Below are 24272 nucleotides of genomic sequence, written 5' to 3'. Positions count from 1 at the left end.
TAGCTCTGAATAAATGCTGTCTTAACTGTGCAGTCAATATTGTAGACTATCAGTCTGATGAGCATGGAGTTTTGCTGTGCCTGTTTTTGACTAAGCAAACAATAAGGGAAAGAAGTATCTGCCTATCACATTTCTCGCAAACTCTTAGACTTCTTCATGTATAGTCAGTGTGTACTTGCTGGGGAAAGACTATCATTTGAAACAATGAGCTGTGTCTATTACATGGAGGCTTTTAAAATAAGATGACTTTATTAATATCTGTGATGGCTAATTCTGGGTGTCAACTTGACTGGATCTGGGATTAACTGAAATGAGAGAGATCTTAATTGGATCATTTGAAACTGGATTTTGCTTTTTGCTGCTTGCCTTCTCTCTCGCTGGTGAGTTCGTCTTGCTGCCATAGACTGAAGACTAGCTGATCTTTTGGAAATCATCAGGCCTTCAGCGCCAGATTGGGACTACTGAGACATCCAGCCTCGTGGACCAAGCAACTATGGAGTCTCAGCCTCTCTGGTGTGGTGCAGCCATTGTTGGACTACTCAGACTCTATCTGTGAACTAAGCTGATAAATCCTTGTACATATATATTCATTCTACCAGTTCTGTTTCTTTGGAGAACCCTGACTAATACAATATCGAATAATATATTATATACTGTTTTATAATAATTTTATAATAAATTGAATAATATAACTTTTCAATATTATGAATGAGGCTGACACTTAAACTTGAACTGATGCCTGGCAGATTTTGTGTTACTTGCAGCAAAAATCAAAATCATACTATCTCACTATGCATACACACACACATCCTTTATAGCCACTTTTTATTTGGTATTGTGCACACAAACGCACATCCCTGAAACCATCTTCCATACCATGTACATGAATACACACACACACACACACACACACACGCACACACACACACACACACACCACTGACTTACTCTTTTAAGAAGCACTTCAGAGGCTGGAGAGATGGCCCAGCAGTTATGAGCACTGGCTACTCTTGCAGAAGACCTAGGTTTGATTCCTAGCACCTCATGTGGCAGCTAACAGCCATCCCTAACTTCAGTTCCAGGGGATCTGATGCTCTCATCTGGCCTCTACAGGCATTGCACACATATGGTACACTTACATAAATGCAAGCAAAACACTCATACACAAAGTTATTAAGAGAAATAAGTGCTTCAGGTCTAACCAGAAAGCACCAATTCCAGACCATGTATTGCTGTAGCCTTGTATGGTCCACCTTCATAGGCACTTAGAAAGCCATTGCTTCTAATGAGTGCTTCCCAGACAAAACCCCAAATGCAAGTGACTGTCTGTTTTGGAGGATGTTTGCTATGACATTGGTGATTCCTGAGGAATAAGAATACTCACATGGGGCAGCAGCATTGAGAGTTCTGATCTACTGTTGGTTGGTGGCTATGGCTGTTGCTAGTTGAGTCTCTTGCTTATAATTCTTACTCATGGTCTGAGAAACAACATGTTGCTATTTTGGCTCATCTCAGACCATCTTGGATGACAGCCAGCCAGCAAGAACTGAGTACTGCTCTTGAAATCTTAAGATTGGTGCTGCTAGTAGCTGGGTGTGATAGCCCACACCTTTAATGCCAACAGTCAGGAGGTAAAGGCAGGCAGATCTCTGTGAGATTGAGACCAGCCTGTTCTACATAGCCAGTTCCAAGCCAGCTGGGCCACAGGGAGACCCTGTCTCAAACAACAACAACAACAACAAAACAGAACACAAACCACAAACAGATTGGTGCTAGCAGGACAGGGCCTTTGTTGTGCAGGGAAAGATCCTGTATCAGCACACTGATATGTGGTCCCTACAAACTCAGATGCCCAGTAGAGCAGAGTAGAGTCCTAGTAGCTTTGCTTATACCTTGTCATCCATGGTCCTAGTAACACAGAGAGGAAGGGGGAAACTTGAGAACTTCCTGGTGATGGGGAAGGTGCAGAGGCTAGCAGCAAAAGAAGGATAAGAATCAGATGCTTCTGAGCTTTCAGGAAGAACCCAGCAGGATAGCCCAAAGGCAGGAGCAAAGAGCAGCATCCTAATCATCCTCAAAAGGGATGTAAGGCTCCCTTGTAATGAGACTGCTGGTGGGGCTTGGGCGGTGCCAAGAGCTGGTGACCTGAACTAAGCTGTGGCCTCACAGAAAAACCTCAGCAATCATTCGTAAGAGGGAGACCATTTTATTCCCACTGGCCCTCGTCCTTTGTGTAGAAGTCTCCCTCCTCCTCACCTTGAAAACTTTACCATCCTTATGTTTTTAGTTCACATGTCCTCCCTTCCAAATCTTCACATCTCCTTTCGAGCTTAACAATATATGCTCTTTGGTAGTCTGAGGAGCATCTGTCTCTCCGTTAGACTGTGAAACGCTTGATAGTACAGAATTGCAGCTTTTCACCTTTCTTTCTTCCCCAGTGCCAGCATGCTTGGCACATAAGAGGGGCTCACAGATACTGACTGATGAAATTGTGCGTTTTTCGAGAGCCGTCATCTTTGCTTAGCCAGGCTTTAATGGCTCATTAACTACAAGAACTCTGGGACACTGAAATGTTAGCAACTGTTGACACTAAGTTGGTCTAGGAGTAGAGCACTTTCTTGTTAATATTGGACGATAGTGCCATTATAAACTTAACTTACCAAAATTTTACATATTTCATCAGTAATGTAGAGTTGACTGTTGCCTAATTACTTTGCCAAGGTCACAGAAATTTGGGTGAATTATTCCTATTCAGATTTCCAGTAACCATTTTTAGAAAAGTAATAATAATACAGTAACAACATTATACATTTAAATAATTATTTATTTTTATTTTGTGTATATGTGTATGCCCACACATATGCCACCATAAACATGTATAGGTCAAAGGACAGCTTGTAGGAATCAGCTCTACCACCCCACCATCATGTGAGTCCTGGGGATCAAGTTCAGGCTTGTCAGCAAGTGCCTTTCCCTTTCCCTGCTGAGCCATCTCACCATCCCAGCAACAATGTTCTAAATGAACTTATTGGAGCCACACAGTCTCTCATGAGGCAGGCACTAGTAGTATCTCCATTTATGGGTGAGGAACTTTAGGTTAATCAACTCACCCAGTGTCACTCAAGAAACTTGTCAGGGTCAAGATTCAGGCCAGGCCAGGTAGCTTTAGCCTAGTCCAAGATATGAAGCTCTCCAGGAAACTGTGCCCAAGGTAAAATGCCTAGACAGCCTATGTTTCTTCAAGTAGCCACCTGACCACCGGCGTGGAGTTCTGAGACTGTGAGGGGGTTTTCTGTCCTTTTGTTTTCCTGCATACTTCTGGGTTAGGGGCCACCAACCCACTGTGCAAAGGTGAGATGGAGACCAACTCCCGATCCCTCAGATCCTTGATGGTGGTTTGGCTCCAGCACCCACTTTGCCATCACAGAGACGCATTCGAACACCCCCTCAGTTTCAGCAGCCCCCATGAGGAAGAACATCTTCCTGGAGCATCACAAGAGCTGCCTAAGACTGGTCACACAATATTCAACCGAAGGATCCAGAACATTTTTTTTTTATTACAATGTGTAACATCTTAGGGTGTTAGTGCCGATAATTCATGTGAAGATCGTTTTGCTACTTGGCAGGTGAAGAAATAACCCAGAGAAGTCAGGTGTTCTAGATTGGCCAGTTGGTTATAGAGATGAGACAAGAGCATGGGACTGCCAAGTTCTAATCCAAATCTCTACCTGCCTGTGATTGAATAATATGTTATAGTTTCTCTTAGATATTTTATTATTTCTATTTTGTGTGTATTAGTGTATTGCCTGCATATGTGTAAGTGCATCCATGTCATGCAGCACCCATGGAGACATAGAGGGTGTCAAATCCCCTGGAACTGGAGTTACAGTGGATTGTTAGCTGCCATGGGTGCTGGGATTCGAACCTGGGTCTTCTGCAATGAAAATTAGTATTCTTAACCCCTGAGCCATCTCTCTAGCTCAATAATTTCTTTTTAAATTGCAGGGGAACAGAGTATTCTGTTTTTTACAGGGCAGGATCATGGTTAGAATTATTTTAAAGATGGATATTGGAAATCTCCATCACAGAATACAGTAAAAGATGGAGAAGGATGGTATTTAAGTAGCACTCTGCCATGGAATTCACATAACTCAGCCTCACTCTTCTAGACAGACCCAACAGGAGAGTGCAGGCCAGTCCTCAGAACCCTCTAGCTCAACCAAGCTGTTTTGGAGACAGAAGAGTTAAACTGGCTTGATTCATAGCAGAGTTTAGTGACAGGACAGGGACAAGAGGGAAATGACCACTTCCTTTCTGCAAGGAGAAATGTATCTGCAAACCCAGCTGCTGAGAGTTTGAGCTCAGCAAGCTGTGAGCTGTGGCCCTACTGATCTTGGGGCTGGAGGGGCCAATGGGCTGTGAGGTCTTGCCAGACTCCAGGATGAGGCTTGAAGCCTTTCGTGGAGGAGGCTCAGGCAGCCAATGGAGGCCTCCTTGCTTGGTGTTCCACACCACCCAACACTTTCTAAGGACCAAACGGCCCCTTTTAGTTCAGACTGAACAGGATAACTACAGGACACACTATCTGCAGAAGAATGACATAGGCATCCTCAGAGAAAGAATGGAGGGGAGGTCAGCACTTCTTCAGATAAGATAGGGCCCACCTCTGAGCTAGAGGGCCTCAAAACAGACCCAGGCAGTGGGGTGGGGTTGAGGGAGCTCTGAAGTATCATTGATAGGGTTGATTTCAGCCCTAATTCTGCACACTTCTCTCCACAGGAAGAACATTTGGGGGAACTGAAAATGTTAGGCTAGAGAAGAGATGTGAAGGAAATTCTCCACAGCTCCTGCAGCACACCATACTTTGTAGACTATACAGGATAAAAAGTGTTCTGTTCCTTTCATCAGGCCTGTAGCACAGTCAGCACCCACAGATGCCTCTGTTGGAGGGCTTCCTGGTTATCATTTCAAGCCCAGGGAAAGATACAATAAAAGGCTCCCAAGAGCAGGTCAAACAATGCCATGCCCACTCTTCAGCCTTGTCTGATATGCAGTCCAGCCCTCAAATCTATGTGTCAGTCATTGTTCTCATTCAGAGGACAATCGGATGGACCAATTTTTCTTTTTCCCTTCTTTTTCTTTTCTCTTTCTCTCTCTGTCCATATGTATATGGGGATGTGCACGTGCATATACACTTATGTGTGCATGCTTGCGGAGGCCATAGGTCAACCTTGGGTGGTGTTCCTCAGAATGGCCACCCATCCACCTTATTTTTGAGGCAGGGTCCCTCACTAGGACCTGGGCCTACCAATTAGGCTAGGCTGGCTAGCCAGTGAGCCTTGGGTCCTCTTGTTTTTGCCTCTCCAACACTGGGATAGTGCTCCTGGCTCTTTATATGGGTTCTGGGGGTGGAACTCATGTTCTCATGTTTGTGCAGCAAGGACTATACAGACAGCTGTTTTCCAGCCCCCCCCCCCTTTTTTTTTACATGACCCTGACCATTCTAAAATTAAACAAGGAGCTAGAGGTGGAATGAGTTTAGATATTTCTAATGCCCATGTTTTGTGCCTGCCTTGTCCTTGATCAGAATGACACTTTGGGCCCTGCCTTTGAATGAGTTATTGTGCCACACCAGCCAGCCTCCTGTGAAGTTAGGCCCCTGGGCATGTGCAGGCTTCTGCCTTGGACATTGAATAGTACAGAATGTGACTTCAGCTATTCCTCTGTGTGGCCAGGAAGAAGCCTGCAGGGGTCTCAGCTGCTGGGCTGGCCCTCTTCCCCTGAACTTACTATGCTAGCTCCAGCATAAACCAATGAACTCTCTTGAAACCAGTAACAACTTGCTTCCTTGGAGGAACTAGAGCTCAGTGTGTTGTAACTGACCTTATTGCCCAAGACAGCCTAAGGACTTCCTCCTTTTTTTCCCCATGAGGTAAATCAAAAGGGCCCACGGTAGAACAAGTAGGAATAAACTCAATCCTAACTTGGGGCCTTTAAGCAAGGAAATTTGCACTGCGTAGATTCCAGGGATTGGGAGAACAGATGTGGGGGCACTTAAATTCTTCCCAGAGTCAAAATATTTTTAAGAGAGAAACAGCAAATTTGAGAATTTACAAGAGGTTTAGAGTTTAAACAACAAAAAGGAGCATGCTCAGAGTAGAGGTCCTCTCCTACACTAGAGTAATAGATGTGAAGGGGACGGCAGGGCAACAGCTGAAAAAGAACCTCCTGCAACCAGAGGTTCATATGTAGGAAACATTGTCAGACTAGGGTTTTGAAACCTGTTTTGACCATGGTCGAAACTAAGGGATACATTTTTCATTGAAGATGGATAGATGATGGCTGGCTAGAAAAAGACACAAAAACAAGTTTTATAAGCCAATTTTCATGTTTGTCAAATACGTTTTCTATTCTAGTTTGTTTTTAAAACTAAAAGAAAAATGCTGGGACTGCTGAGATGGCTTAGTGAGTAAAAGTGCTTGACACACAAGCCTGGCAACCTGAGTTCAACCCTCAGAACCCAAGTAAAGGTGAAAAAAGAGAACCAAGTCCACAGACTTGTCCTCTGACCACAGGTGTGCTGTGACAATCATGCCCTCCTCCTCCAGTAATAGAAAAGAAAAAAACTGGTTGGAACTCAACCAGTAGCAACTTGCTGTTTGAAAAGTGCTCATTTGTCTAAACCAGTCTCGTGTGCTTCTGGCAGCTTTCTGCAGGATCCAGTGACATAGACTATGTGGTCCTAGAAGAGATTTGCCTCTGTCTTTCAATCACTAAATGCTGGTGAGGTGGTGGTGATGGAGAGCCAAAGGAGGAAGTGGAAGGGATAATTGATTGAGTATGGACTGAGTCTTCATTCTGTTGGGACAGAAAACACTTGTTTGTCTGAGCTGTTTTCCTGATGCAAAAACAAAATGTAGCCTGTTCATAGTCCATAGTCACCCATAGTCTGATGGGTGTGTAATAACTTCCATGGTGTTACATCTGAAAATAGTACAGTTTATAGTGAAATGGAAACATAAATGACATTTTATTGAGTTCCCTAGGAAGAGTCATGTTATAAGGATGTAGGCAGTGTTATATCCCTAGCTCCATGTCTCATATGTGAGTATTCAATAAATGTTCATTGAATGACTGTGTTGGACTGAGGATGTGCCTCCATGGGAGAGTGCCTGCCTTGCATGTGAGAAACCCTGGTTTAATCCCCACTATCACGCACACACTCAAACACAGAAAAGAAAGCACATTGCTGAATAATTTCAACCAATGTAGTAATAATCCCAATTCTAGCCAGTAGTATTGCTAGTGAAGCATTATTTGAAGGGCATTTTAACATACTTGATTCATAATGTAGCATAGGATGGGACAGGATAGATAAGAAAGACCCAGAAAAGTTTGGGTTATATAGCAGAACTGCAAAAACCCATCTAGGCTTCAGGTCCTCTGCATAACAACCCTTCAAAAAGCAGAGTTGTTTATCTTGACTTGTAGTTGGGTCTTCGGATAGCGTATTCTGACTTTTGGCTTGGAGATGAGAATTCAACAGGGCTTGGTGGGTCTGATCAACCTTGGTACAATGCCACTGGGGAACTACATTAGTTGCAAGTATTAGATAACTTGTGATCTTCCTTTTCCCTTTGTAGTGTGTGTGTGTGTGTGTGTGTGTGTGTGTGTGTGTGTGTGTGGTGTCTGTGTGTGTCTCTGTCTGACTCTGTCTCGCTCTTTGTCTCTCTCTCTGCCCCTCTCTGCATCTCTCTATCTCTCTTTCTGTCTCTCTGTGTGTTTGTGTGTGTGTGTGTGTGTGTTTGTGTGCTGCATATGGGGACCCAGGTCTTCCTCCAGCTCTGCTACTGTCTATGTGACATTGCCTCAGTTTCCTTGCCCATGAACTGGGGTCATTGGAGATGCTGTCTGTGGGTTCCTCAGCTCAAAAGCCTGTGACTCTCTCTGGCCTGAGAAGCATTTTCTGGCAGGAAGGAGTGGCTGCCCAGAACTTCCTTCCCAGGCAGCCAGTGAGGACATTCTTTCCTGTGCCCGCATATGGAAGCAATTTCTAGATTATCCAAGGCACTTGTGCGGCTGAGCTCACCCAAAACAGAGGAGCTCGGTGGTGGTAAGTGGAAAAAGAAAAATCCTGTATGTGTTTTCCTATTTTCTACCACGGCAACTTTGATACACGGAACAATTCTCAAGATCTGTTTTTCCATACCCAGGCTGGGGGTTGTGTTTGGAGGTATTTCATAGAGGAAAAAAAAGAAACCTAATAAACAAAATGAAAGCTGAGCTTACTGCTTGTCCCTAGAGGCCTAGAGACTGGGGAACTAAGGGACCATGAATTCCTGAGTTTTGCTCCCAATGTTACTTTTAATCTTCCCGGTTTGTTAAAATGAGGACTGTTAAGGGCTGGCTGCATGGTTCTCTGTGAAGTTGAATTGGGAACATCAGTGGGAGTTTTGGAGGAGAGACTTTTATTATTTCTCCTCTGCCAAGCAGACCCTTTACTAACGCATGTTCTTCCGGACTCCCCAGGGTTGATCATGGGTGGATCACAATCCTGTAAACTGGCAGCCTTTGCTCCTAAACACAGGTCAAGAGATGGACCTTCTCTAGAGCAGTACTTTACTCACCAAGCTTCATCTGTTGCCCAGGTCCCCATACACAGTCCTCTGGACCTTATTTATTTCCTCTGCCCCCTCTGCTTCTGACCTTAATTCCACAGAAAAGAGATTACTGAAAGGACATGTTTATACAGAAATGGTTCTTGTTCCTCTCTCAGTCTGCCCCTAACTTCTCTATTGCCTAATCTCCCACTGATATGAGGGTTTAAAAATCAATTTTGTTAAGCAGTGGTATTTTTTTCTAGAGATGAGAGTGGTTAGGTATAGATGCATATTTTACCAGTGTTCATTAAAGGTCAATGTTCTCAAAAAGACAAGCATTTCTTCCAAATACTTTCTGGTAAAAAAATCTCTCAAAATCAAGACAGTATATGAATGCCAAAAGCTTCTTAGCATGGAATGCATTTTTTTGGTTTTGTTTCTGGGTCTGCAGTGCAGTGCCTTCTGGCTCAATCAGGCACCCTACTGTTCCATCAGAGGGACTGTTTACGACAGGCTTGCTGCCCTGAAGGGCTGGAAATCACAAAGGACATCAGAACCTTAAAATGCTCAGATTAGCTGTTTGCCTAGGAGCATGGCTGTAGCTCTAGGTTTCCTCAGTCTTACAGGAGCTTGGTGAGAAGTATTTAGTTTGAGGGTCCCACTCTGTAGGACTCTATGCTAGGGTCTCTGCAGTGCTGAGCAGAGCTGGTGCAGAGATCTGCTTCCTGTCTTTTGAGTCTCCCAGCTAAAACCCCATCCAGGAGACAGTGCTGAGGATAGATCCCTTTCCTGTCACTGATGTGGAGGTTTACCTGGGCCATGACAGCCAGGTGATACAGATCTACTTTCTCTGGAAGGAAGGCTCACTTCATCTGTTGTTTTACTCCAGAACAAGTACCATACCCTGATCCAGGGCTTTGACAGAAGCCACAGCCACACCGCTGACCCATAGAATAGAGTCCTACATTCCAGAGGTCACCTTGCACCCCGTTACCTCTCTGAAGCCTCTGTTTGCTTCCTCTATTCATTCAACAGACATTTTTTTTTTTAATTAAAAGAAGCATTTCATTACAACAGCATTAACCTATTCAATAACATTTTTCTGAGCTAGGGTACATCTCTTTCAAAATTGGCTGTACATTTCTAGGTTTACAGATGAATTATTACGCTTATATAATCTTTTACTCATTATAAACTCTATAAGACATAAAATTAAATGAGGTTCCAACGTTTAAAAAAGATCTCCACTTCGTTGTCAAAACACACAGTTTCATACAGAAAAATTCATTCCAGGGCTCTTGACATTGAGACGTTTTCACATGCATTTCTAATCTCTATATACATGACTATCACTGGTCACAGTCACCCACCTTCTGAGCTCCTCGGCATCTGAGCATGAATACAAACTCGTCAGGTAGACAGCCTTCCTCTCCCACTAGAGCCTCCATACTCTGCTATCCCTGCCACTGTCCACTGTGCTGTCAGCACCCCCATCCATTCCCCCCATCTGCCCTTCTGGTAAATCTAGTCAGCCAGAGGTCCCTGTTCCAGGAGGATCAGCTGTTCCTTATCAATGGCAATCCATTGTCAGTATTCCTTTGGATAGAATTGGGGTCTGCTGTTCATGTTTCCAGTAGTATGTTGGGTTACTGTCTGGAAGAGCCTTTATCTATCCTGGCCAAGAACTCGACTGAAGGTATCGCCTGTCTGGCTTTGCTGTTTGTCAAGTAACTTTTAGTTATATATATGTGTGCTCTTATGAAATTATATTGGCCCCTTTAATCTTTGGTTATATTTCCCTTTTGGGTGTTTAAGGACATACCATTGGACCAGATAAACTGATTTGTTTTCACTCTTGAGGTCGTTTGAGGATCTGTTCCTCAGGGGTCCCATGGGCTTGAGAGGAGCCCCTGGCTCCTTTCTTTTACCAGTTCCATCTACGTGAAGATAAGTCAAAGGTCCTGCTCGACCATTGTTGGCTTCTCTTGGAAGCATGGAGGAAATGATTCCTCTGTGTTGACCCTCCTCTTTATAGACTGGACACTGGTTCAAGTCCATCTGGTGGGGTCTCCTTGGCCTCCTTGATCAAGAGGTCAGATGACCCACCACCATTACAGGACATTTTGCGAGATGCTCATGATCCCTGGGAACTAATCGACCTAGGAGGGCAAGGAGCAAAAAGTGTCCTTTGTGTCCCTCTGACCCAATTAGTATAGATCTCAAGGTATGTCTGTTAAACATCCAAGAAGGTTAGTTCCACCATTCTGGCGTTTTTAATTACTGTGTGTCATGCAGATAAATCTTGGGTAATGATCAGTTGGTCTCAAATAAACCTTATCTAGAGATATATTTCTTGATCTGTTATGTATAATTTGTCAGTAGATTGTAGGAATAATATGGTTCCCTCTGGTTTTCATGACTACCTAGGCATTGTTTCTCTCTTGTATCGTCTCACCCCTCTATCATGGTTTTCCCACTTAAGGTGCCCCCACTTCCCCCCCTTTCTTCCTTACTAATACCCTTGCTCCTATGATCCTACCTCTTCAACAGACATTTTTTGAACACCTATTAAGGAGCCTTGCTTAGTGTGAGAGCCCTGTCTTCATAGTGTTTCTGCTCTATAAGGGAGAAATAATGGTAAGCCAGCAAACAGATGACTTAGATAAATTAAGATAGTGATAAGGGCTATGAGGAAAGCTGAACAGATGATTAGTTAGAAAATGATGGAGATACGGCTTGAGATACAGTTGTCCAGAAAAGCCCATCTGAAGAAGTGACTGAAGATGTGAGATAGGAATGACCAGGGGCCAGACACATGATATCTGGGGGAAGCATATGTCAGGCAGAGGGAATGCCTGGTAAGAACAAGCCTGACGTGTCCTAGAAAAAGAAAGAGGGAGTGTGGGCTGTGGAGAGAGGAGTAAGGGACCAAGTCAGAGCTGTGACATGGACCGATGTCCCTGAGGCTTGTGCTCTAATTGGAATAGCCAGTGGGGTAACAGAATTTGGTTTATGTTTTAATAAATCACAGATACTTCAGGCCTATATCTGCCTAGCTCTGATGATGACCCCACACTCACTCCTGCTTACGTCAGTGCCCCTCAGCTTTTCCTGCCATCCTTCAACATTCATCTACTTGCTCACAAACACTATTGAATATCTACTAAATAAACCTATGTGAAAAGTACAGCCTAGTGGCTGGCACCTAAGAAGAACAAGTGCCTTACTGCACAGTAGGCCCACTGTCCCTTCACTTCCATGTTCCTGGGGTGATTTGGGGTAGCCAACATAATCTCAAGGTTTTTTCTGTTGCAAAACCCTTTCATTCCTATGCCAGCCTTTTCTCATTCCTACAAGCCAAGAATTGGGTGCTTGGCTCATTTTCACTGCCCTGTGTCCTGCCTTCTACCTAGAGTCTCCATCTTAAGTTACTCTGAAGAAAGTTGCAGAATACATTTTCCATCCTCTGGCATTTCTGGGCCTTGGGGCAGCTAAAGTGGCATCTATTCAAAGGGCACCATTATCTAGAAGAGAAAGAATGGGATGTACTTCTCTTTCTCTGTGTGTGTGTGTGTGTGTGTGTGTGTGTGTACATGTATGTGGAAGCCAGAGATGGACATTGGGTATGTCTTCCTCTGTCACACACCACTGTATTTTTCCTCTATCACACTCCACTGTGTTTTTTTGAGACAAAGTCTCTGAACCTGGAGGTCACCAATTCAGCAAGACTAGTGAAAGCTCTGGAGACCTGCCTGTTTACACACAGAGGCTGCTGTTCCCACCTTTTTACATGGTTGCTAGGGATCTGAACTCAGGTCCTCATGCTTGCACGGCAAGCACTTTACCTACTGAGCCATCTCCTAAGCCCCTGTACTTCATTTTTTTTTTTTTTTTTTGGTCTTTTTGGGGCAAGGGCTCCCTGTAGCTCCAGCTGTCCTGAAACTCACTATGTAGACCAGGCTGGCCTTGAACTCACAGAGATCCACCTACCTCTGCCTCCCAAGTGCTGGGATTAAAGGCATGTGCCACCACACCTGGCTGTATTTCCTATTTTTAACACTAGTGGTTGCTCTTGGCCATGTGTAATAGGAGCTCGTGCTCATTCTCAACAGTGGACAGGACATGGGAGTTTATGCTTGAGGCCCCATTCCTTCACTCGGGGTCTGGAGCTTTGCAAACACTTGGAATGGATCTTTCTCTTCCTATACATGTGACACTGGAGCTGCCAGATGCTTCCTAAATCCATTTCCTTTAACTGTCCACCATATAAAATGTGTTTATTGGAGGTACTTTAAAAAGAAACGCGATAAATTCTAAAAAAAAGCACATGATAGTTTTATCTACAAGAGTTCATTTATAGAAAATTCAGACCTTTAGTCTACTATAAACTATTAGAATTGCTACTAGCGTTTTGGTTTTGGTTTCTTTTAAAACAAAAGACAGACTTCACTCAGGTTGTGCTCTTATACAACAGTCATTTCTTATGAAAGAACAACAGTGATTAGAATTGCAATCCAGAGAGAGTTCCACCATGCCAGAGTAAATCAGCTATCTTTCTCCTCACTCTCCAGATAGCCATGCTAATGTAAGTACCTAGTATTTGGGGTTTTGAGCTGTCTTCATGGGGGCATCAATATATTTTTTGCACAAGTGTAACTTATTGGATGTCTGGGCTAAAAACATTGGGTAACTTTATTTTTACTAGCCCACTAACACGTCACCAGGCTGTGTGTGCAAAAGCTGGCCATTCTGTTCTTTGGAGGAATGGTAGATTTTTCACACAGAACTGAATATTTGGTGTCCAGGACAGCTAAGCACAGAGCCCCTATAGTGCCCTGTCCTTCCTGAGCTCTAGCCCAGGGAGTGGGGCAGCAGTCCTGGCTCAGCCCTGGGAGCTTAGGTAGCTTCTTTTGTTTGTTAATGTTCTCATGCCATTTTGGTTGGAGTCCCTAACTTTAATGTCAGGGCTGGAGTCTCTTTAAAAAGGGAGTGGGAGGTGGGGCAGGGGATAGGAAAATCTTTTCATTGGAAAATGTCTTAAAACCAAAGAAAATAGCAGAGGAAAAAATGTGATGTGTTGTAGAAGCTCATGGTGCAACTTCCCGTTTCCTTTTAGTTCTATTGCTGTTTTCTTTTTAAAAAGAATTTATTTAATAACCACATAATTAGTGGAAGCATTTCATTACAACAGCGTCAACATAGACAATAACAGTTTCCAGAGCAAAGGTGCATCTCTTTCAAAATTGGCTGTAATTTTTAGGTTCACAGTGTTGAATTAATACAGTTATACATTATTGTACTCAGTATAAACCCTATAAGACAAAAAATTGAATGAGATTTTAACCTTTAAAAAAGATCACCATTTCACTTTAAAATATACTGTTTCATACAGAAAAACTCATTTTTAATGCAACTAAGAGTTAGATGTTTGCACATGTGTCTCTAATTTCTATATATCTGATTATTAACAGTCACAGTCAGTTACTTTCTGAGATCCTTGGCACCTGAGCATGGATATAAATTCATCAGGTAGATTTCAATGGTAATGTTTTTCACCTCTACTAATTAACATGAAGCAAATTTTTATGCTTCTTCCTCAAATATAACTCATTTTTATTTATTGATTTTTTTGTGTATTTCATACAGAACATCCCAAATAATCTTACTCATCTTTATACTTGAATCCCACATGACACCTTCCCATACCCCCCTCCTGCCCCCGGAACCCATATACTCTGTCATCCCTGTTACTGTCCACTGTGTTGTCAGTGCCCCTAGCCATTCCCCAGTGCAAGTCCATCCCCTGAGTCTAGTCAGCCTATCTAGAGTTCTTTGTTTTAGGAAGATCAGCTCTTCCTCATCTAGCAGCAATCAGTTGTCAATATTCCTTTAGATAAGATTGGGGCCTGCTGTTCATTTTCCCAGTTTTATGCTGGGTTACTGTCTGGGAATCTCTTGGGCCACCCTGGCCAACAACTCAAAGGAAGGTCTCTCCTATCTGGCATTGTTTCTTGTTATGCAGCCTTTGGCGATATACATGGACTCTTAAAGAATTATACTGATCACTTTAATCTTTGGTTATACTTTCCTTTTGGGTGTTTAAGGCCATACAAGTTGGCCCAAATAAACCAATTTATTTTTACTCTTAAGGTCATTTGAGGATCTGTTCTTCAGGGGTCACATGGGTTTGGATGGAGTCCCTGGCTCCTTTCTTTTACCAGTTCCATGTGAAGATAGGGGCAGGTAACACACCACAGTTACAGGACATTTTGAGAGATGCTTCATAGTCCTGTGGAACTTAGTAAACCTAGGAGGGCAAGGAGCAAAACCTATCCTTCATGTCCCTTTGACCAAATCAGTATAAGCCTCAAAGTATGACTGTTAAATATCCAAGGTTAGTTCCACAAGTCTGGTACTTTTAATTATCATGTGCTATATAGATAAAGCTTGGGCAAAAACCAAATATTCTCAGATAAACCTTGACTAGACATATATTTTGTTCCTTGAGCTAGTTGTATGTATAATTTGTTAGTAGGTTGTTAAGCTAATATGGTTCCCTCTGTTTTTTTTAAAACTAGCTAGGCATTATTTATCTCTCTTGTTGTCTAACCCTTCCACCATGGTTTCCTCATTTAAAGTGGCCCTATTTTTCCCATTTATCCCTTAATAATACCCTTCTCCTATGGTCCCACTTCTCTTGAGCTCCTTCTTTCCCTTTATCCCCAAGGTTCCTTATAACTATTTTCTTTATTTTAAAAGATTTACATTATTTATTTATTTATTTATTTATTGTGGGGGGCAGATGACAACCTGTGAGATTTGGACCTCTCCTCCCACTTGGGTTCCAGAGATTGAACTCATGTTAACATATCAGTCTTGGCAACAAGCCCTTTACTCACTGAGCCATCTTGCCAGCCCAGTATTTTCTTATGAATCTATTTCTTATAAATGTTTCTTAAAAATATGACTTGTGTGGGGTGTGGTGGTGCATGCCTTTAGTCCCAGCACTCAGGAGGTAGAGGTAGGCAGATCTCTGTGAGTTCAAGGCCAGCCTGGTCTACATAGTGAGTTGGGGCTACTGGGAGACCCTGTCTCAAAGAGACTGAAAAAAAACTAAAACAAAACCAAAACAAAAAAATCCACATTGACTTGTCTTCAAAGAAATTCATCCTGTGCAATAATTTCTTATTGCTTTTTATTTATGCGTTTAGTATAGTACACACACACACACACACACACACACACACACGCACGCGCACACACACACATTACATATTGCTAAGTAACAAACCATTTCAGAATCTAGCATAAAACAATAAAATATCATTTAACTTGCTCACAGTTCTGCAGCCTGTACTGGGTTCTGCTGGGCAGCTCTTCTGCTGTTCTTGTCTGAGTTAATCTGGTGGTTATATTCATATTACCTAGTGAGCTGGGCAGGATTCTGCTGAGAAGCAGGAATGGGTGCTCTCTTTTTCCATGCAGACTCAGATCACAAAAAGAGAGGTATCAGGGTGTCATGCCTGTAGCTTTCTTGGGCTTAAAACAAGTCACAGGTACACCCCAAATTCATGGGGAAAAGAAAATACACAATGTGAGCAGCAGGCATGGTTCATTGGAAGTCACCAATGGAACCAGTCCTCACACAGTCATCCTTTAGTCAATGGATATAACTGAATACATGTTGTGCTAAGCATAACATGCATAACAAGCAATGCATGGCCCTGCCCTTGTGAGCTTATAGTCCAGGGTGAGCATAACTTTGCAATCAGGAAATTGCCACACAGTGTGGTAAGTGCTGGTGGGAGGTGTGCTGGGTGACCTGGGAGCTCGTTAAGGGAGGTACACAGAACACAGGCCCCAACTTCATGAGAGGATAGAGGAGTCATTCAGGGGAGATAGGCAAAGGTTGATATGGTAGATAAACAGCATGCTTCTAGGCCAAGAGACGAGAGAAAACATGACCCTTTCCCCAGACTTTCCTGAGGAGCTTTTGTATGATTAGAAAACAAAGTGTAGAGAACAGATTTGTGTGGATATGTTTGGTCTGGAAGATGTTGTCATATCTGCATTTGCACAATAAAAGGCCTGTGAATTAAGCAGGGGCCTCACCACATGTTAAGAACCAGGTAAGTATGTTAAGAACCATGTAAGTATGTCAAGAACATTGGACTTAAGCTGAGTACAATGATGGTGCACTCCTACAGTCAGGAGGCTGAGGCTGAGGATTATGAGTTTAAAGCCAGCCTTGGCTACATAGTAGGACCCTCTCTTAAAAAACAAAACCATAAGCATGATATGGCCATGACAGTCATGAACTCACAGTGACTGTGTCTACTGGCATGGGGCCTACACAGGACTGGCCTGCCCACAGTCAGCTATGGATGGGCTCCTGGGCCCCTACCATGTATAGTAAACAGATTCTGGGAGAGGGGGAAGCATAGTACCTAGTTGTGTACCTACTGGTAAACCCATCAAGCTCCAATGGGTAATTCCAAACTCATGGTCATACGGACAGCCCGAGTTTAACTCAGAGGACACAAAATCAAAAGTCATGAATGTGGAAAAGAGATTTGTAAGGAAGAAGTGGGATGATAGGGGTGGGAGGGAAGTAAGAGAGTGTGGCAGGTAGTCATAATGCATTATATACAGATATGAAATTGTCAGAGAACAAAAATTATTTCAAAAACCCTAGAAAATCAGAACCAAACAGCAACAACCAAATAAAACCATTAGACTTGATTTCAGTCGTAACAGGAAGAGGCAGACTAGGATGGAGGGAGCTGGGCCTGGAAATGCCCAGAAATTGCTGCAGAAGGTCAGACAAGGGAGGGTGCTGCCCTAGTATAGAGCTGAGGGGATGCAGTCCACGGGTACTAAGATATGGACTGTCTCTACAGGTGCTAGTAGTGAAGAGGCAAGGCTGATCCTCACATTTCTGGCCTGAACAGTTGGTGATGATCTCATCCAATGCCATAGCAATTTTGGAAGTGAGACAGATAGGAGTCGTGGGAGTGGGCAGGATGTACCAAGGGTAGCCATCTTTGACACATCAAGTTGGATGCCCTTTTCAGACTAATGCATGGTGAGCTCCTTAGGTGCTTCTGAACCTCTGCTCAACTCACACACCTCTCACATCCTTTGTCCTTTTTGTGTCTCCTCTGCCCTCCCTTCAAGAAGTGTGGAGTGACCAGGTCTGAGCAGGCATGTCCAGGGTGGTGGGTTGAGGCACTGGTGATGGAGTCAGTCACAGGGTTTGGGGTTGGTAGGTGGCAGAGAGATGTTCAGATTCCAGGGTTGAGAAATTCAAAGGTGAAAGGATTTAGGGAGAAGCTGAAAAAAGAGTAAAAGGAAAGAGTCAAAAATTAACCCGTGACTGAAGACATAAGAAAGGAAAGAAAAAAGTCATGCGTGAGGAAAAAAAGAGCAGAATAGAAAAGGCCAGAGAAAGGTAGTTAAGCTATGACTTCTGTCACGGCAGACTCTAAAAATTTGTTCTTCCACGCCTTCTTTTTACATTGGATTCTAACCATTAGAAAAGTAAAAATAAGCCCCCTTTTTTTCCAAAGACCTTAGTGGGTAAGAAATGGGCCTTTAGATAAGGAAAAAGAGGAAATGAGCAGTTATTTCACCAAGATAAGCATTCATCCTTTTGTGGAAGAAGAGAACTAGGAAAAGAAAGGATGTGCAAACAGTTAAAGTGAATTAAGAAGAAACTGAGAGGAATACTTTGTTGTCTGTTCCCAAGTATCTGACAGAGAAATAGCAGTAGCCTCAGAGCATGGGGAGAGAGCATGTCTCCATGATCAATTTTTAATAAACATAAATGGTATAATAAATTATGCATGGAGGAATGGCATAAAGCATTAAACAATGAAGAATAAATAATTTAAATGATTAAAAATTGTCTGTCATATGTTTGATGTATGAGAACTCCTGAGTTTTTTCTTCAAGGAAATTGAGCAAGGTTTTAAAAGGGGGCCTTTTCAAAACAGATTTATTAAAGAGAAACTCGTGTGGTAGTCTGCTGGGAATGGTTGTTGAGTGCAGAAATGATTCTCACAGGAGGAACTGTCTTCTGCATAGTCACTGCCACAGGTACACTAACTACCATTTCTATCCCAGAGGAGCACCAATAAAGGAGTGTCCCTTCTCCCTGGCCTCTGACCTTAGTGGAGCATTCATCAGAAGCACTATATTTCATAACATGGCGTTGGTTAAAGGTGTAATCATTGAAGTCAAACATTTCTACATTTGAAGCCATCTCTGCCATCTGTTAGTTTTAGTACCTTTATGAATTAATTTATCTTCCAGAAGCTCAGTTTTCTTTTCTTTTCTTTTTTTTTTTTGCTTTTAAAAGAAATTTTGTTTCAGTTTTCTTATTTGTAAAATGAACTTAGAAATAACCATCCCAAAAGAATGTAAAATAAGGTACAAATGGTAATTGCTTAGCTCAGTATCCAGAATAGAGTAGATTCTCAGGAAGTGCTTATGATTCACTTCAGAAAGAGATAATGAATGTTAAAGTCTCAGAGAGGAATGGAAAATAGGACTGGAGATGTAGCTTAATGGTCATGCACTTGTCTAGTGACGATAAGATCCTGGCTTCAATCTCCAGCACCAGGGGAGGGAAAAAGTAGCAAGTAGAGAGAAATGCAAAATAGACCGAAACAATTAGGACAAAACCAAATGAATCTGGGCAATACCCATTGTCTAATATAAATCAATTATAAGCTGTGAAACAAAAACTGATGTTGAAAAACATAGGGGTTTTTTGTTTTTTGTTTTTCTTTTTTTGGGTCTTTTTGAGACAGGGTCTCCCTGTAGCCCCAGCTGTCCTGGAACTCACTATGTAGACCAGGCTGGCCTCGAACTCATAGAGATTGCCTGCCTCTGCCTCCCGAGTGCTGGGATTAAAGGCGTGCACCACCACGGCTGGCTAAAATATAGTTTTTTTAAAAAATTGAATTCAAATACGTTAAGCAGAGGCTGCCCGGTGTCTCTGTCGTGCCCGGCCTTCTTTTGCTCCTCTGCCTGCCTAGCTCTGGTAGGAGCATGAGTTTGCCAACTGATACAGAGTAATCAGTCTACAACTTAAGTACCTTCCCCTGTTTCCTAGATTCCTAAAATGCTTTAGTTTAACTTGGGGCATCTAATTGCTATATAACTTAACAGAAATAAGGAAAAATAATTTTTTGTTCAACTAAAATAATTTTAGTAAAATTAAAAGTCCAAAGATAACAAAAGAATTCTACCAGCTTTTCCTTTGCTGTTATTCCAAATTAATATTTACCTAGCACCCGTGTAGGCCTTCCATTGCTTTGGGACCATAACCTCTCCCAGTGCAGAAGGTGATTAATTAGAAATATAATTGTAGTCATTTGTGGTTGGTTTTCTATAAACAATCATTTTTAACAACAAAATTTCAAGTTCAAATTGAACTCGTTTAAACATGTTGGTAAATGCATCAACATTCTTGCTGGTTGAGAAGTGACCGTATCCCTTTCACTTGAAACTGGTGGTAGAGAGGTTTGTGACTTCTTTACCGCTGAGTAATGACTCTGTGTGACTTCTAAGGCAAGGTCATAAAAGGCTGTATTTTGGCCTCATTCAGTGAACAATGCATTTAGAGACTTGTTTGAGTTACGATCTGTGGTGATTTGAATGAAAATGTTCCCCATAGGCTCCAAGTATTTGGACGTTTTGTCCCCAGATGGTGGTGCTGTTTTGGGAGGTCTTAGACTGTGTGGTTATCCTGGAGGAAGCATGTCACTGGGGATGGGCTTAGAGAGTTCTTAAGCTTGCTGATGTCCAGTTGTTCTCTGGCTTCCTGTGCCTGCTTGAAGATGTAGAGCTTAGCTTCCGCTCCTCCCCCAGCCACCTCTGCAGCCATGCCTCCCCGCAAAGATGGACTGTAATTCCCCTGGAACCGTAAGCACAAATAAATTCTTCCTTTCATAAGTTTCTTTGGTCAGTGTTTCTATCATAGCAACAGAAAAGTGACTAATACACCATCTAAGAAGTCCACCTGGGCATGCGGATGCACACCTATAATCCCAGCTCTAGGGAAGCTAAGGCAGGAGGATTGCCCCAAATTCAAGGTTAACCTGGGCTACAACTGCAGAGTTTTTTGACCCTGTCTTAAAAAAAAAAAAAGTTCCTGGTAGGGCCTGGGGCTGATATATGGTACAGCTCCAGAGTGTAATATTTCGTTAGTGTGTGCAAGGCCCCAAAGTTGATCCAAGCATTGAAAATAATAAATAATAAATAAATAATAAATAAATAAATAAATAAATAAATAAATAATAAAAGAAGTTCAGGTAAAGCCCAGAAGGCCTCATGTAAATAACTCTGGTTGGAGCCCATTTTAGTCTTTCTAGTCTTGCCAATCATGTGTAAATGGAAAGGTCTTCTTGGAAGTGGATTCTCCAGCCCCTGCATTCCAGCCTCCAGTTCAACCAGTGATCCCAGACCACAGATGTTATGAAACACAATAGCTGTCTCACTGTAGGCTCACCATCCATGAGGACAGGTAAGTGGTAGTAGTTTTATACAGCTGAGTTTTAGGGTTGTTTACTACACAGTGATAGATCCCTGGAGTGCTCATCTTACAAGCTTGCCCGAGTAGTTGTCATATAACACACTGTAAGATCATGCCTGTGAAAAACAACTATTCCATCAAAATGTGCCATATTACTGCTAGTTTTTTTCCTATGTGGAATAAGCTATGGGACAGTAATCTTTCATTCTTTCATGTGGTTTGGGTCTCAGATGTCCCCAAAAGTTCTTGTATCCAAAGGCTTGGTCCCCAACAGGATGCTAATGAGTTAACAGTTTGGGGCTGGGACCTAGGTGAAAAGCAACAAAGCCAAGCTCGCCTGCCATTTTATGGCTTGCTTGGAAGGATGTGTTAATGTTATTTTCTTTTAGCAGTAAGTAACTCAGTGTCATCACTTCTAAAGTAGAATCAATTTCCTTAGTAATGATGAATAAGACAAATGCACAAAAAGCACTTTGGGTTTTTAAAAGTGATAATATAATTGATACACATAAACACTTAATGTAATAATTATTTGGGGTTGATGGGTAATGCTGATAGTTTGCACTACGAAGAGCATTTATAAAGTAATCTGAGCCCATAGGGAAGACTAGACTCTTGGGACCTGAAGTGGCTGCTGCTTTAGAGGCAGCTGAGCCAGTGACAGTCTTGTCCTTCTGTTTGGAACCACTTGAGTGGTCTTGTTTATGAACAGGTAATTGAGTCAGAAGTTTGAAAGTCGGGGTGTGGCAGATCACAGGGCACATCATTTCTGAGAGGCTGCAAGAAGAAATTGATTTATTTCTGTCTGTTGTCTTTTTAGTCTGACAAGAAGTGTAGAAAACCAGCAGCTGTGGGCCTAGGTCTGGGATAGCAACTCCATAGCACATATGATGTCAGTCAGGGAGACAGTTTCTGTAGACCTTACCTGGTCTTGTTCAGGTTTTGTGGCAATCACCCAGGTTCTCCTGATATGACCAATGTGGCCTTTCTTACTGTTCCTAAGGGCATTTGGAGCCAAAACAAAGGTCCCTAGCACAGGTCTAAGTGAATACAGGTTGGGTGCTTTCTCTTGGTGTTTTTTTGTTTGTGTTTTGTTGAAACAGGATCTCCCTGCAGTTCCAACTGGCCTGGAACTCACTATGTAGACCAGGCTGACCTCAGTCTCAGAGATCTGCCTGCCTCTGCCTCTGCCTCCTGAGTGCTGGGATTAAAGGTATGTGTCACCATACCTAACTACTGCTTTCTTTTTGGATACCTGTCTTTGTATTAAAAATATTGTCAAGAAGTATACTACTTAATAAGAAATAGAAAACAGAAAAGCTAAAGAAATTTCATCATTCTCGGGAAGAGTAATTAGGATGACCATAAGATTAAAAAGAAAAAAATCAGGGTTTAGAAAATGCTTCTGTATACAGGAGCTGGTTGAGGGACAGAGGTGGTGTTATATCCCAGTGTCTACCTTAGAGGCTATAAATTATTAGGAAGGTTAATTCTTTGAATCAGCATGTTTTATTTTGCAGGGCTTATACTTTGTGTGTGCAGAGTGGACTCTTGGCAGAACTAGTGAGGTAGACTATGGATCTTGAGAACGAGAGATCCTCTGTTCTCTGTTGCTGAGAGCCAGTAATCTTCCCTTCATTCAGAAGACAAGATGTCAGCCTCCTCTTTCTCTCTCAGGCAGAGGTAGATGTGCATGGGAGGATAGATATTAGCTTGTATTGGCACCATAGTGGAATTCAGGACCATGTCCCTACCTGGGAGGGTCCAGAGGGATGAGACTGACCTCCAAGCTAAGGCCAAGGTCAGCACTGCAGGAGGTAGAAGCACTCCTGGACTGCTTATACCCATGAACACTGGTGGTTTACTTGTCATCTTGACAGAAGTGGTACAGAAGGGAAACTGAATTTGGAGGGACTGTCCAGAGGGAAGGGTGCTTATCACCAAGCTGTAAAGTCACAGCCGCAGCACATTTTCTGAGCTATTGTTGTCAGGACAGGAGGAATCACATGGAGATTGACTCCTGGTTTCAAGAAGTTCAGTGAAGAGAGAGGCTCACAGTCCTGGGTGAGGTAGAAACACATCTGTTCAGTTACTTTCGATGCCATCCTCTTGGTTGACCTCCACATGGTTTAACATTCTTGATGTGATGGGTAGTTGGGTATGGCACCAAGAGGAGCTCAAGAAACAAAGCTGCAGTTATAGGTTCTAGACAAAAGAAGGCGTACCATGCCACCCAGGGCTGCATGGGAAAGACATCAGGGTGGTCCAGAGGCAGATGAAATATTCTCCTAGAGGTAAATATTTAGGCCAGATCCTTTACAGGACTTTCTGCAGAAAAGGCAAGGCAGGGGAGAATAGGTAATTCAGGTTGGCTAGTCTGAATTGTTTCAGGGAACGCCAAGCGATAGGGGTGGTCTCTAGCTGCCTGGTACTTGGCCCTGGAATGGCAAAAGCCAAGGGATATTGCGTCCTGAATGTAGGACAGAGATCTGGCTCTGTGTTTGTTAGTTTGGGTATCAGGGCCTATTTCCAGCTGCACTCTCGCCAGCTCTAAGAACTGGTTAGGACTAGGACAGGTGGTCTCTCCCCAGCTGGAAAGGTTTTCTTGTTGTTTTGTTATTTTTAAGATAGTGACATTTTTGTTATTAATTATTTATTTAATAACCACATACTTAGAAGAAGCATTTCATTATAACAGCATTGACATATTCAATAACAATTTTCTGAGCTAAGATGCATCTTTTTCAGAATTGGCTGTGAACTTTTAGGTTTACAGTTGAATTATTACAGTTGTACAATATTGTACTCAGTATAAACCCTCTAAGACATAAAGCTAAATGAGGTTTTAACCTTTAAAAAATCTCCATTTCATTATTAAAATACACAGTTTCATACAGAAAAATTCATTTTCAGTGCAATTGACATTAAGATGTTTGCATATGCGTTTCTAATCTCTCTATATCTAATTATTACTAGTCACAGTTGGTTACTTTCTGGGCTTCTTGGCATCTGAGCATGGATATAAAGTCATCAGGTAGTTTTCAGTGGTAATGTTTTTCATGTTTACTAATCAACATGGAGCAAATTTTTATGCTTCCTCCTCAAATATAACTCATTTTTTTAATTGTTGT

General features: G+C 42.5%; 1 protein-coding gene across 4 annotated transcripts in view; it reads left to right on the top strand.

Moving 5' to 3' along the window:
• Positions 1 to 24272, top strand: part of Wipf1 (WAS/WASL interacting protein family member 1) — a 133472-nt gene that overhangs the window by 14471 nt on the left and 94729 nt on the right. The window contains exon 1 of one of the 4 annotated variants that reach the window (XM_029557264.1): positions 8029 to 8113. The exons of 2 other annotated variants lie outside the window; for them this stretch is intronic. The gene's annotated coding sequence lies outside the window, so the exon portion shown is untranslated. Of the gene's footprint in view, positions 1 to 8028; positions 8114 to 24272 lie in introns of those variants that run through there. One more of the 4 variants, XM_029557266.1, reaches the window with a different exon arrangement.

This window comes from Nannospalax galili, unplaced genomic scaffold, assembly GCF_000622305.1.
Source record: "Nannospalax galili isolate Female #2095 unplaced genomic scaffold, S.galili_v1.0 scaffold346, whole genome shotgun sequence".
NCBI lineage: Eukaryota > Metazoa > Chordata > Mammalia > Rodentia > Spalacidae > Nannospalax > Nannospalax galili.
This window is presented reverse-complemented; position numbering and strand designations above follow the sequence as displayed.